The sequence below is a fragment of the Leptonychotes weddellii genome, chromosome 8 (genome assembly GCF_054177405.1).
Source record: "Leptonychotes weddellii isolate Sample4059 chromosome 8, ASM5417740v2, whole genome shotgun sequence".
NCBI lineage: Eukaryota > Metazoa > Chordata > Mammalia > Carnivora > Phocidae > Leptonychotes > Leptonychotes weddellii.
The window spans coordinates 88621504-88633961 of record NC_138376.1 but is presented as its reverse complement, the minus strand read 5'-3'; the positions used below and the strand labels follow the sequence as shown (position 1 = coordinate 88633961).

Sequence of the window (12458 nt, the reverse complement as noted above, 5' to 3'; positions counted from 1 at the left end):
GATGTGGTATATATATATATATGTATACATATATATATATATACACACACACACACACACACACAATTGAATATTATGCAGCCATCAAAAGGAATGAAATCTTGCCATTTGCAATGACGTGGATGGAACTAGAGGGTATTATGCTAAGCGAAATAAGTCAAGCAGAGAAAGACAAGTGTCATATGATCTCACTGATAGAGGAATTCCTAATCTCAGGAAACAAACAGGGTTGCTGGAGTGGTGGGGGGTGGGAGGGATGGGGTGGCTGTGTGATAGAAATTGGGGAGGGTATGTGCTATGGTGAGCACTGTGAATTGTGTAAGACTGACGAATCACAGACCTGTACCTCTGAAACAAGTATTACTATAATTATATGTTAAAAAAAAAAAAAGAAGATAGTAGGAAGGGAAAAATGAAGGGGAGGAAATTGGAGGAGGAGACGAACCATGAGAGACTATGGACTCTGAGAAACAAACTGAGAGTTCTAGAGGGGAGGGGGGGTGAGGGATGGGTTAGCCCGGTGATGGGTATTAAAGAGGGCACGTACTGAATGGAGCACTGGGTGTTATATGCAAACAATGAATCACGGAACGCTACATCAAAAACTAATGATGTAATGTATGGTGATTAACATAACATAATAAAATAAAATGAAAAAAAAAAGAATACTTCCTGTTCTTTCCTTAAGAACACAATGATTGAGAATGCCAGTTGAGAATGCCTGTTGGTTATTTGATAGGAACTGATAAACTATTAGAACAGATAACACAACATGATCAGTTTTAAATCAGAGAAAACCTTACAGCATTTGAAATGTCAATGAATAAATATTCTTTCAATCATTCAACAAATTATTTGCTGAATACAAATGACAAATAAATATTCAGACAATGCACCAGAAAGGTGTCGTTGGCGTGAAGCAACCGAGAGGGCAGCTGGGTTCCTCAGAGTCACAGGAGAGTTTCAGATGGAACTCAGACCAGAAGGCCAGTCTATTACAGCCTCCGAGAGGTGCTGGGATGTCAAATGGAAAAGGCCAGAAGGCACTGCACGGACAGCAAAAGCTGACGGGCTTCTCATCACCGAGGTGGGCCTGCTGGCTCTGCCCCTCGGAGTCTTCAGAGCCGACAGGGGTCAGTCTGAGCTCTGAGGCAGATGCTGCCAAGACCTCCAGAAGTTCTGGTCAGACGCACCCGCAGTGCTTGACACGGTGCCTTCAAAGTTGTGTGTACTTAGCAGACAACTGCAGATTTGCCTGAAACGCTACTAGATTCATAAAGTACTTTCGAGATACTATTCTCTGGGGGCTAGCATTAGTAAGCAGATAGAGAGAACCCAAGTTCCTGCTTTCTTTAAACTGCTAAGAAAAGGACACAAGCATAAACAAAACCACAGGAGAAAGAGCTTGTAATGAACACTAAGCTCTAGCACAGATAAGGGCTATTCCTGTAATTCTGTACAGTCTCACGCACTTAAAATAACAGTTATGAAAGTAACATTTCAAGAAACCAGGAGAAAGAAGAGTCTCTAAGCAAAAATACAAAATGCAACAAAACCAGAAATGGTAACAAACACTGTTGTCTGCCTGCCCAAATCCACCCTCCCGCCTTCTTCTCTGCTGGAGCTACTGATTTTCTTTGAGGTTTCATCCTCCTCTGAGGGGCTGGGTGCTCAGGGAGGGCATGGGTCTCTGTCAGTCTAACCTGTCGTGGGAATTCCTTCCCCCTGCACTGGATTGTTTAGGAAGTCCAAGAGACCCAGGCCTGGCCAACGGGACCTGAGAACTCTGCTGGGGGTCTCTGGAGTCCTGTAAGGCAGCGGAGAAGAAATCTACATAGCAGAGTATTCATCCCCTCTTCCACTCTGGACTTGGCTTCCACATCCTGCCTAGAACTGCAGCCATCCCCAGCACAAAGCCCAAGTCTGACAGAACCAGGATGGCCAAGTGGAAATCTGAAAGGAACCTGGGTCCCTGATGACCTCATTAGATCTCTAATTAAGAGACTGAATTAACTAACCACCGCTGAACATCCCCCCCCCCCAACTGTGGACTTCTGGTCACATAACTCAATTTAACAGCAGCTTAAATATCAAGGATATCTATTGTTTGCAGCCTATAGCTTCTCTATTCGGTATCTATTCAGAACCCGATATACTGCAAGTATTAATCACAACCAGACCAAAAAAAAAAAGAAAAAAAGAAAAAGAAAAAAACAACCATGTTACAATGTAAGAATAATATTCAGACATCAGGAGACCGAGAACAAAAACAAAGTCCACGCTCTTCTTGTATTTTGCCCTACAGGTACACTGTGTAAATCCCTAGGATCTCTTAATATAGTACAACTAAGTAGTGACCCTTAAAAAAATCTGTTTTTCAGAGAAGGTACTAGTAAGAAAGGGCTAATTTATGAAAGAGAAAATAATAAAATCAAATAGCTAAGAACAGAATAGTTTGAGGAATGACTATCCAAATAAATGGCAGAGGCTGAGTCTCAGAATTTATTACACCTAAGGGAGTCATACGTGAAATTCTTTCACCCAGAAAAACAAAGCTTTTGTAGCAATAGAAATATTATGGGATAGATAACAAAAGATTTGTGGTATATAATGCTGAAAACATTTACATACTTAAGTGTGTGTTTTCAGAACCAGCAGCTGAGAAAAGGCTGTTTTCCATAGCTGTATGTGTTTAGTGCCATCTAGTGATCAAAATTTAAATTACTGCTACAAAACTATTCCATTTCCAAATGAATAAAAAAATAAAGTACATACATTTAAATACTGTATTTGAAAATTCTTGCCTAAATTGGTTTTATTAGTTTTCTTTAATAAACGACCTAAAAGCGTGCACACATAATACTTTAGTAAGAGAACATTATTCCCTGAGGCAATAATACGGGTGTTCTCATTTTGTTCATAAGCCAGATTAAAATGAACAAACTAAAATCTCCAAGTCCTGTACAAACAGATACCCAATGGTAGATTATGGGTTGCTCTTATTATAAATGATCACTGACTACTGGGGAATATATTTTCATTCTCTTGTAACCTCAAATCATTAAAGGAATAGATATAATTACACAAGTACACACTCATCTTTTTTAAAATTTATTTTTATTGAGATATAACTGACATATAGCATTGTGTAAGCTTAAGATGTACAATGGGTTGATTTGCTATATTTACATATTGCAATATGATTACTACCCTAGTGTTTGCTAATACCTCTGTGATTTCCTTTTTTGTGGTGGGAACAATTAAGATCAAGTCTCTTAGCAATTTTGAAGTTTATAATATAGTACTGTTGTCTATAATACAGACTCATATTTTTTAGTATATGTGCTGCCGAAGCGAGCACCAGACTCATATTTTTATTGAAATAAATGAAGCTACTAAATCAAAGGAGTTAGGGTGAACATACTACACTGGATTATAATTGTCCATTAAATTATCTCCCTGAAGTGACTGTAAACTCCTAAACGTAGTGAGCCTGTCTTTCTGCTTGGCACGGAGCAGTCACTCAATGAATGACCACTTAAATCAGTGTGGGGGCAGACACAGGAATATTTGTTTACTTAAAATTAAAGTAATAATATTATTTGTAACATATAACCTGTGACAACAAACTATATTATTCATGCCCTGTCAAAGTCATCCTATCTAGAGTACCTTCTTTTTTTTTAACCCCTATTGAAAAAAATAATCATGTTTAATTATATTCTTATACTGATAGGTTAACATTGACTGGACAAGACAGGGAATTTAGACCTAAGGCAGAAAGAAAGGAATGGTCTTGTTTGTTGTCAACTCACAAAGTAGCCTGTGTTTTCACTTAACTTCAAAGGAATTCTATTTCACGGCCACTTTATGTAACTCATTTTCCTGGCCTTTCCACCCCTCTTATCTCCTTAGATGCTGGTATTTTCTGTAACCAGATGGGATTAAAAGTACATTTTTTAACAAGCTAGTTCTAAAGAATAGAAGTTTACCTCTCTTATATTAAAAACTTGGTTAATATAGTCATGAAAATAATAGCAAAGTGTTTCAACAGTCTGACATGCACATAAAATGGCCTGCATGTATCAAAACGTGACTGAGGATTTAGGGACCTCCTGTGGTTAAAAAAAGAAGTACAATTTGAATATTAAAAAATATACTTTTTAATTTTAACAGACAATTGTGCCACATCACTCTTTCTGTCGTCACGGAATAAGCAAGCATTTTTTCTTGTTAACTGTGTCCCTACTGTTTGTGTGATTTTGTGGCTGGAGTTTTCAAAGCTCTTGGCCAAGGGGATTAGAGATGCCGGGATGCCAACACCTCCACCATCAGACTCCAATTAAGGTCTGTTGGTGTTTCTACTGTAGAACATAATACAAGAGAGACAGAAATGTTTACAACCTTTACAAGTTATAGAACAGCATGCTAGTGAACAGCTAAAATGTTTATCTCTAAACTGTTTAAATATACTTGCTGTAAGAGATGACAGAATGAATTTTCTGAAATATACATATATATACTTTATTTTGGGCCAAGTGATCCTAAAATATTTTTTGAAGGATGAGATAAGCGATAGGTTAACTATGATCTAAATTACTTTTATTTACAGAGGGCAAAGATGAAACAAATTTAATATTAGGACAGATTTCCTGTTTATGGTCCCTATTTGGTTTGTTTCTATCTAATATATTTGTTAAGTAAAGAAATCTAGAGTATCTAGATGGAATAAAGTGAAAATCTACATGCTAAATATAATGTTTGGAAAAGGACAACGCATAAGAACCGGAAAATGAAGTATATAATATATTGAAAAACATAATTTATAAAATTTATAGTATTTGACTTCTATCTCTGTATCTGTGCCCTACTCAAAAGATTCTGGTTTAATTGGTCTGGGCTGGGGTGATGACATTGGTATTTTTTTAAAGCTCCCCAAGTAATTTTAAGGATTACTGCTCTAAGATCTAAGAACTAGAACTCTTGCTATTATTACCTGTATATCCTGCCTGCTGCACTGTATATCATAGGCTCTCAGAGGACAAGGGCTTCTTAATTCTCCATTACTTTATCACCTAACACAGAGCCTTGTACGTAATAAGCAATCAGTCCATATTAGTTGCTGTTGATGTGTGATGTCACATGCAGGCATGAACACTGGATCAGACCTTGTCTGATAGAGAAAGCTTGTGCGAGGGACGAGAACGAAGAGAACGGGAAGGATATGACGGCTGAACACTGAAATGCAAGAATACAGACAGTGCTAAGGAAGATTGGCTTGGTCCATTTGACCTGATAGGGGAATAGAGCAGGTAGCAGGTTATGATGCCTTACTCTGTGATTCCCAAACCTGGGAGCACAGTGAAACCTGTTGAGCATGCGCAACAAACATCCATTCCCGTGTCCCATCCTAGAGATCGCCGATAGGCTCCAGAGATTCACACCTGGCCAATCAGACATTCGCAAACCTTTGAACTCGGTGGCTTGGACGGACCATTTTCATCTTAGTCTATACCTGCATCTACACCTCCATGGTGATGTCACAGCCAGAGAACTTTAGTCACAATGAACTCCCATTTCCACAGCGTCTCTCCTCCTCTGATACGTATCTCTGCTTTATGTATACAATCTTTCCCAAAAAGTGATTTCAAGGAGTCTTTCAATTCTTTCAGGACTTATGTAGAGTAGTGATTCTGAAGCTTTAGGGTACGTTAGAATCACCCAGAAGGCTAGCTGAAACACCCCCAGAGTTTCTGATTCAGTATGTCTGGGTGGAGTTTGAAAATGTGCATTTCTAACAATTTCCCACACCAGCTGATAGTCCTTAGTATTTAAGTATTACTGCTTTAAGTATCATATCCAGGAAAAGATGTGTATGGACCGAGTTCCCAAGATGGCTGCAGCAGTCTTGCCCACTTCACACGTGTCCGGAGTTGGGAGCTGACCACTCCAATCCTTTGAATGTGGGCAGGCCTTTTATTGCTTTGACCAATAGAACGTGGGACAAGCGACACTGTGTTAGTTCCAGGTATGGCCCTTAACTGGCCGGGAAACTCTAACTTTCTGTCTCTTGGAAGCCGGGGCCACGTAAAAAGTGCAACTAGTCTGAGACCACCACGCCGTGAGGAGCAAGTCAGATGAACTTAAGTGTCGGGGCTCTAACTCCCAGAACTATGAGTGCTAACTAGGAGGAACTCAACTTCCGAACACACATAAGGATTATAGTCACAAAGAATTACTGGTTCAGTATCTGGTCTCACAGGGTCTGATACAAACAGGGAAGCCTGCTAGAGGTATTAAGTCTCTGCCACATCTGCACCCAGGACCCCCAGAACTTGTAGAAGCAGTTCTTTTCCTGAGGTGTTACTCTGTTTTCCACCACACATTTCCACCCAAATTGGGCCTGCATCAGTTGTATCCTCTGTCTGTTTTTGTAAAATGCCACCTGGCCAGTTACTCCAAGTTGATAAAAATAAATAAATAAATAAAAGAAAGGAAAAGAAAAGGCAAAAAATACTAAAGTTTTAAATTAGTGGGCCATTTTAGTTCAGATAATTATTCTGGCAGAGGTTGTACTTTTGTAATATAAAACTTGGAATTATGGACGATAAAATAGAAAAGTGTTAATATCTAATATAGCAAACACAACTACATAGGATCTGTGTGTAATATTCTGCAATACTGCTTAAGGAGTCTTGAGGAATAATAATGCCCTAGATCAGAATTCTTTTAAGATTTATTTCTTCATTTGAGAGAGAGAGAGAGAGAATGTGCACAAATGGGGGGAGGGGCAAAGGGCGAGGGAGACAAGCAGACTCACTGCTGAGCAGGGAGTCTGATGTGGGGCTCAATTCCAGGACCGCGAGATCATGACCTGAGCCAAAATCAAGAATCAGACACTCAACCTGTTGAGCCCCCTACCCCACCCCAAGACCAGATTCTTTTTTTTTTAAAGATTTTATTTATTTATTTGACAGAGAGACACAGCTAGAGAGGGAACACAAGCAGGGGGAGTGGGAGAGGGAGAAGCAGGCTTCCCGCGGAGCAGGGAGCCCAATGCGGGGCTTGATCCCACGACCCTAGGATCATGACCTGAGCCGAAGGCAGACGCTTAACGACTGAGCCACCCAGGCGCCCCCCCCAAGACCAGATTCTTAACCCATCATACATACATGGGCTTCAGTGGGTGAAGGAAATCCTAACACTGTCTGTAACATGGTGCTCCTCCCTGTATCTGTGTGTGTCTGAGGGAGCAGAGCAGGTTCAGGTGCTCTAGTTTACATCAGATTCCTGGGGCTGGGGACACGTGACTCCTGAGAAGTTAAGAACCACAGATTTAGATTTCCCAGACGAGAGCAGTCCAATAAAAAAAAAAAAAGCATTCAATATGCCCCTTTGTCATTGTTGAGAGAAATCTTATACCTAGGTCTTAGAAAAAAGGAGACTCTCTGTAATAGTTGATAGAGAATTTCTACACAAATAAATGTAATTCCTGGGCCACCCTGTACTTTGTTACATGTATAAAGTCCCATAAACTTACATTTATTTAGGGTGGCTAAAGTATTGTTCTTATTAATTTGTAGGTTGAAATGACCAAATGCACAACTTAAAAACATATATAAGAAATAATACTCTTAACGTTGAAACTACACTGTTGTTGAAAACAACATTATTTAAAGAGATTAAATTACTGATTTTATTAAACGATACATTCTTGGTATAGAAAATTCATTATATTGGGTTTTCTACTGCTGTATAAAACCCAGCTCACACACAGCAGTTTACTTAAAACAGCAGTACATTATCCTACCTCATGGTTTTGAGGGTTGACGGAGTTCAGTGTTCAGCTGGGTGGCTCTCATTTGGGGGTGTGTCAGTCAAATGTCACTGGGTCTGGAATCATCTAAGGATTTTTCACCGGCTGTCTGGCACCCAGGTTGGGATGGCGGGAAGAATGAGGGCTGGCAAACAGCCCTGCTCCTCAGCTAGCCCGGGCTTTACCACAGCGTGTCAGTCTCGGGATAAGCTGGGCTTGCCCCAAAATACTAAAGTAAAAGCTGCAAGGACTCTTATGACATACCCTTAGAAGTCTTAGAGGGTCATTTCTGCTGCATTTTACTGATTAGATGGAGCCAGCTCATTTTTAATGAAAAGAAAACAGAAGCGTGTAAAGTCTGGGAGGCATAATTCATTAGAGGCTCTCTTTTCAGACCAGCTACCAAACATACAAATATTTTGGTATGATTCCTACTAGGATATGCTCTATGCAAACGTAACTTTATGGCAATTTTAAGCATATCGCATATCGTTTCTTACCTGCGTTTTTTTGTTCACCATCATATTTGAGCAATTTCCAATGGCACTACCATTTATTTTAAAACATTTTAATATCAAATCTTATAAATGGACTTATATATAGTTATCTTATTTATAATAATAACTGACATACTTTGAGTGCTTATTTCTGCCAAACACAATTCTAAGACATTTACAACTATGACTGTATTTAATACTTATAGTAACAATCCTGTGAGGTGGGACCGCTATTGTTCCCACTTTGCAGTTGAGGAAACTGAGATACGGAGAGGCTAAGGAACCTGACCAACGTTACAAACCAGAATGTGGCAGAGCCAGGATGTGAACGCAGCCAGTCCCCTTTCAGAACCTGTGCGATACTCCCTCTCCAGGGGTATAGCATTTGGGCACGCTGTAAGTTCAAGGACACCGTAAGTCCCCCCCCTTTTTTTTGGCATATGGTATACTACTACATAGTTATCACAGTTCAAGGCCTTTGGGATTGATGGGAATTCAAGTAAGTGAGAGTCTGAGATTTGGACAAATCAAGTTAGATTTCCACAGAGGAAAAAAGTATCTACTGACACGCACTCTGTCTAATTATAGTTACGGCATCTAGAACTGGAAGGGGCCTTAGAAATCACCTACTTCAGGGGCACTGGGTGGCTCAGTTGGTTAAACGGCTGCCTTTGGCTCATGTCATGATCCCAGGGTCCTGGGATCGAGCCCCGCATCGCACTCCCGGCTCGGCAGGAAGCCTGCTTCTCCCTCTCCTTCTATTGCTCCCCCTGCTTGTGCTCTCTCACTCTGTCAAATAAATAAATAAAATCTTTAAAAAAAAATAAGAAATCACCTACTTCAACCCTGTCCTGTTTTAGATGAATTAGTAGATTCTAATTAGATTTTAAAGATGAGTAGAGACTACAGATTTTGCTCAAAACTTGTCAGTGACAAATCTAGGAATGGAATACAGTGCTCAGGAATCCTAGTCCACTAAACCTTATGTAACCGCTTCACACACATAACGTATGTAACCTCGTTGCTTATATGTTTAAAGCTGTGTTTCAGGTCTAAATTATCTGGTGATCAGTGTCTATGAAAGCAAAATAACATGTTCAGAAAAAGCAGAGGGGCACCTAGGTGGCTCAGTCGATTAAGCGTCCGACTCTTGGTTTTGGCTCAGATCATGATCTCAGGGTTGTGAGACTGAGCCCTGCATCGGGCTCTATGCTGGGCATGGAGCCTGCTTAAGATTCTCTCTCTCCCTCTGCCCCTTCCCCCGCTCTAAAATTTAAAAAACTAATAGTTAAAAAAAAAGAAGCAGAGGTCAAGTTCCTTAAATGGTATCCTATTTTGCTGTGTAATTACTGAATAATGGGCTTTTCCCCAGAATTTCTATGGGAGTACACTGTAGTTACTGAGCTGAAGTTATCCATGTAATTACCCTGGAACACAGATCTTACACTGAGATGGAAACAAAACAAAACAAAACAAGTGTATTACATTAAGGAATAGATACTATTTCCCTTCCTGGAATGCACTGTCCCCCCTTTGCTGATGAGGCATGCCTGTGGCTTGTCACCCGACCGTGTTCCCCAGGCGGCCCTCTGCAGGCACAACGCCTCTGGACACCACCGACAACCACTGACAACATCCACTGCCCGACGCAGTAGTAAACACCGGCAGCAACTGTGCTTGTGTGTTTTTCTTCCTCCCGAGACTGCGAAATCTTTCAGAAAAGGAACTGTCTTTACATTTTTTTACATTCTTGATGTCTGGCAAACAGTAGAGGATTAATAATGGCAGAGCTGTGTGTGAGGGGAGAGCTACTGGACAAAACTTGCCACGTGATCATAAAGACTAGACTTGGCAAACCACAGCCTGCCCGCCGAGAGAGGTTTTTACATCTTCAAATGTTATGTAAGTCTCTTCAAATGTTATAAAGCCTGTAATTTTTATTTTCTGGTCCTTTGAGAAAACATTTCTGATTCCTGATACAAATATGGCGTTTCATAATTATAGGACAGGAACAATAAACAACAAACAGTTATAACTTAGTATTAGAACGTACCAAGAATGATTACTAAGTTCATTAATTTGAGAGACTGTTTTAAGGTTATGCAGTCTCTCAAGCAGAATGAATACTCAAAAGTCATTCATGGTAAAACTGCTTCTTGAAAGATAATATAAATACCTTTGCGTATTTTTTCATCACAGCAGATCCCCAGGCATGATGTACTTGCCTCTCAATTATTCTCTGGCCTGGGCTCCTCTAACAGTCTATTCTACCGGGCCAGAAGAGGGTTCTCCTTGCTAAAACAGATCGAAATATGCCTTTGCCATTGTCTTCATGATTCTGGTAGACTTTCTTTTTAGTCTCAGAATAAAATGTTTTCAGGCCCATTTGGTCTGCTTGTCAATAGAACGACAGCACGGGTCACAGCAAGAACCACAAGCCCACGGCTGAAAGCTAACGGCGGCTAGTATTTTCCTGGTGAATGTCAGAGGAAGTGGAAAGATCCAAGAAATGCACATGATGACATGATGACATCATCAGAGGGACCTAAAGAGCTTGCAGCCTGGGGTTGAATAAAGGCCCTATTGCCGAAACACAGCCTCACAAACTGGCTGCGTAAGAAGCAACAATGTTTTCCTTGGGACAGCAAAGTAAAGATGCCTCCAGGTAAAACCTGGGACCAGTCTTAGGGGCTAGCTTCAAAGAGATACGCTGTAAGTTTCATCTCCGATAGTTTTTCTGAGTATTTTGCCAGGCACATCACCATCTAAAAGGTTTTGTTTTCACCAGAGGAAATAGGCTCACTGATGATTCTGACTTGAAACCTTTCACCTCCTTCAGAAGAAAGCTGGAAAAAATGAGAACTAAAACAGGATAGCTTGGGGCAAAGTAGGCTCAGAGAGGTGCCAGTGCTGACTGCTTTTTTAAAAAGTTACCATTGGGGCGCCTGGGTGGCTCGGTCGGTCAAGCAGCTAATTCTGGACTTCGGCTTGGGTCATGATCTCAGGGTCGTGAGATAGAGCCCCTTGTTGGGCTCTGCGCTGGGCGTGCAGCCTGCTTGGGATTCTCTGTCCCCGCTCCTTCTGCCCCCCGCCTCCCCTGCTCACACTTTCCCTCAAAAAAAAAAAAAAAAAATTACCTTTGATTTCTCTAGCTTTGAGGCACACAGAGCTCAGAAACAAGAACAGCAACAAAGAAGTCATAAAGTAGATATTATAGGGTGCATTTAGTACAAATGTCTTTTAAAAAACCTGCCTCCCACTGAGGACTCAAGCGCTCAAATAGAACTTTCACTGTGTTTCTTCTAACCTGGTCCTGCTCCTGAAGTATGCAGCTGAAGAGAATGCCCAGATAGCATTTTAGTATATACACACTATACTAAATTCAGCTCCCAAATGAACATAAATAATCAATTCGTGATGGGAATGCAGCCCCATGGCCACAATAATCCGTCAGGAGACAGAGAGGAGAGAAGCCTGGGGACACCTAACACGGGCGGCAGCCTCTGTCGGAGGGGCAGGCTCTCAGGGAGAAAACAGCGGAACGTAGGCAGGAAGGGTTCGCAGGCCAGGAACGCTGGGTATGGCTGGCTTCCAGAGGGTATTTGACTCTAGGCAGCACTCTTCACCTTCTCTATTTTCTCCTCTAGCCTGATTCTTTTTATTTCTTTCACTCTATCTCCTTCCAGTTTTGCTAACACAACCAGTTTATATCTTGGCTACTTTTTTGGACAAACGTATCGTCCGATTAAGATGACAATCATATGTATTTTTTAAACACTTAGGCAGGAGACTTTTAAAACCAAAAATCAAACAACAACTCTGCTGGGTTAACATGAAAAATCTTAAAAATAATGTTAAGGATTCAGTCTTTACATATATCTAATCTATATATTACTAAGCGCTTTGCAAAGAAGGTATTTCTCCGCTTTCTTTCTTTAGGACACAGTAAGTCTACAATAAACAAAACGAAACTTTTATTTCTATGACTATGGATGCTATTGATGGTAATATGAAATGTAGGTAGAGAATTATTTTTCCCACTAGTCCCGAAAACACACAGTTCACCTACTGAGTGCCTACTTGGGGCCAGGCACTGTGTTGGCATCCAGAATACCAAGATGGCTGGTTCCCTCCTGCAAGGAGGC

The 12458-nt window shown here is 40.7% G+C and overlaps 1 protein-coding gene across 7 annotated transcripts in view; it reads right to left on the bottom strand.

Annotated features, from left to right (window-relative positions):
- The window catches only part of NT5DC1 (5'-nucleotidase domain containing 1), a 137709-nt gene that overhangs the window by 28546 nt on the left and 96705 nt on the right, over positions 1 to 12458 (bottom strand). The gene's annotated exons all lie outside the window — the stretch shown is intronic.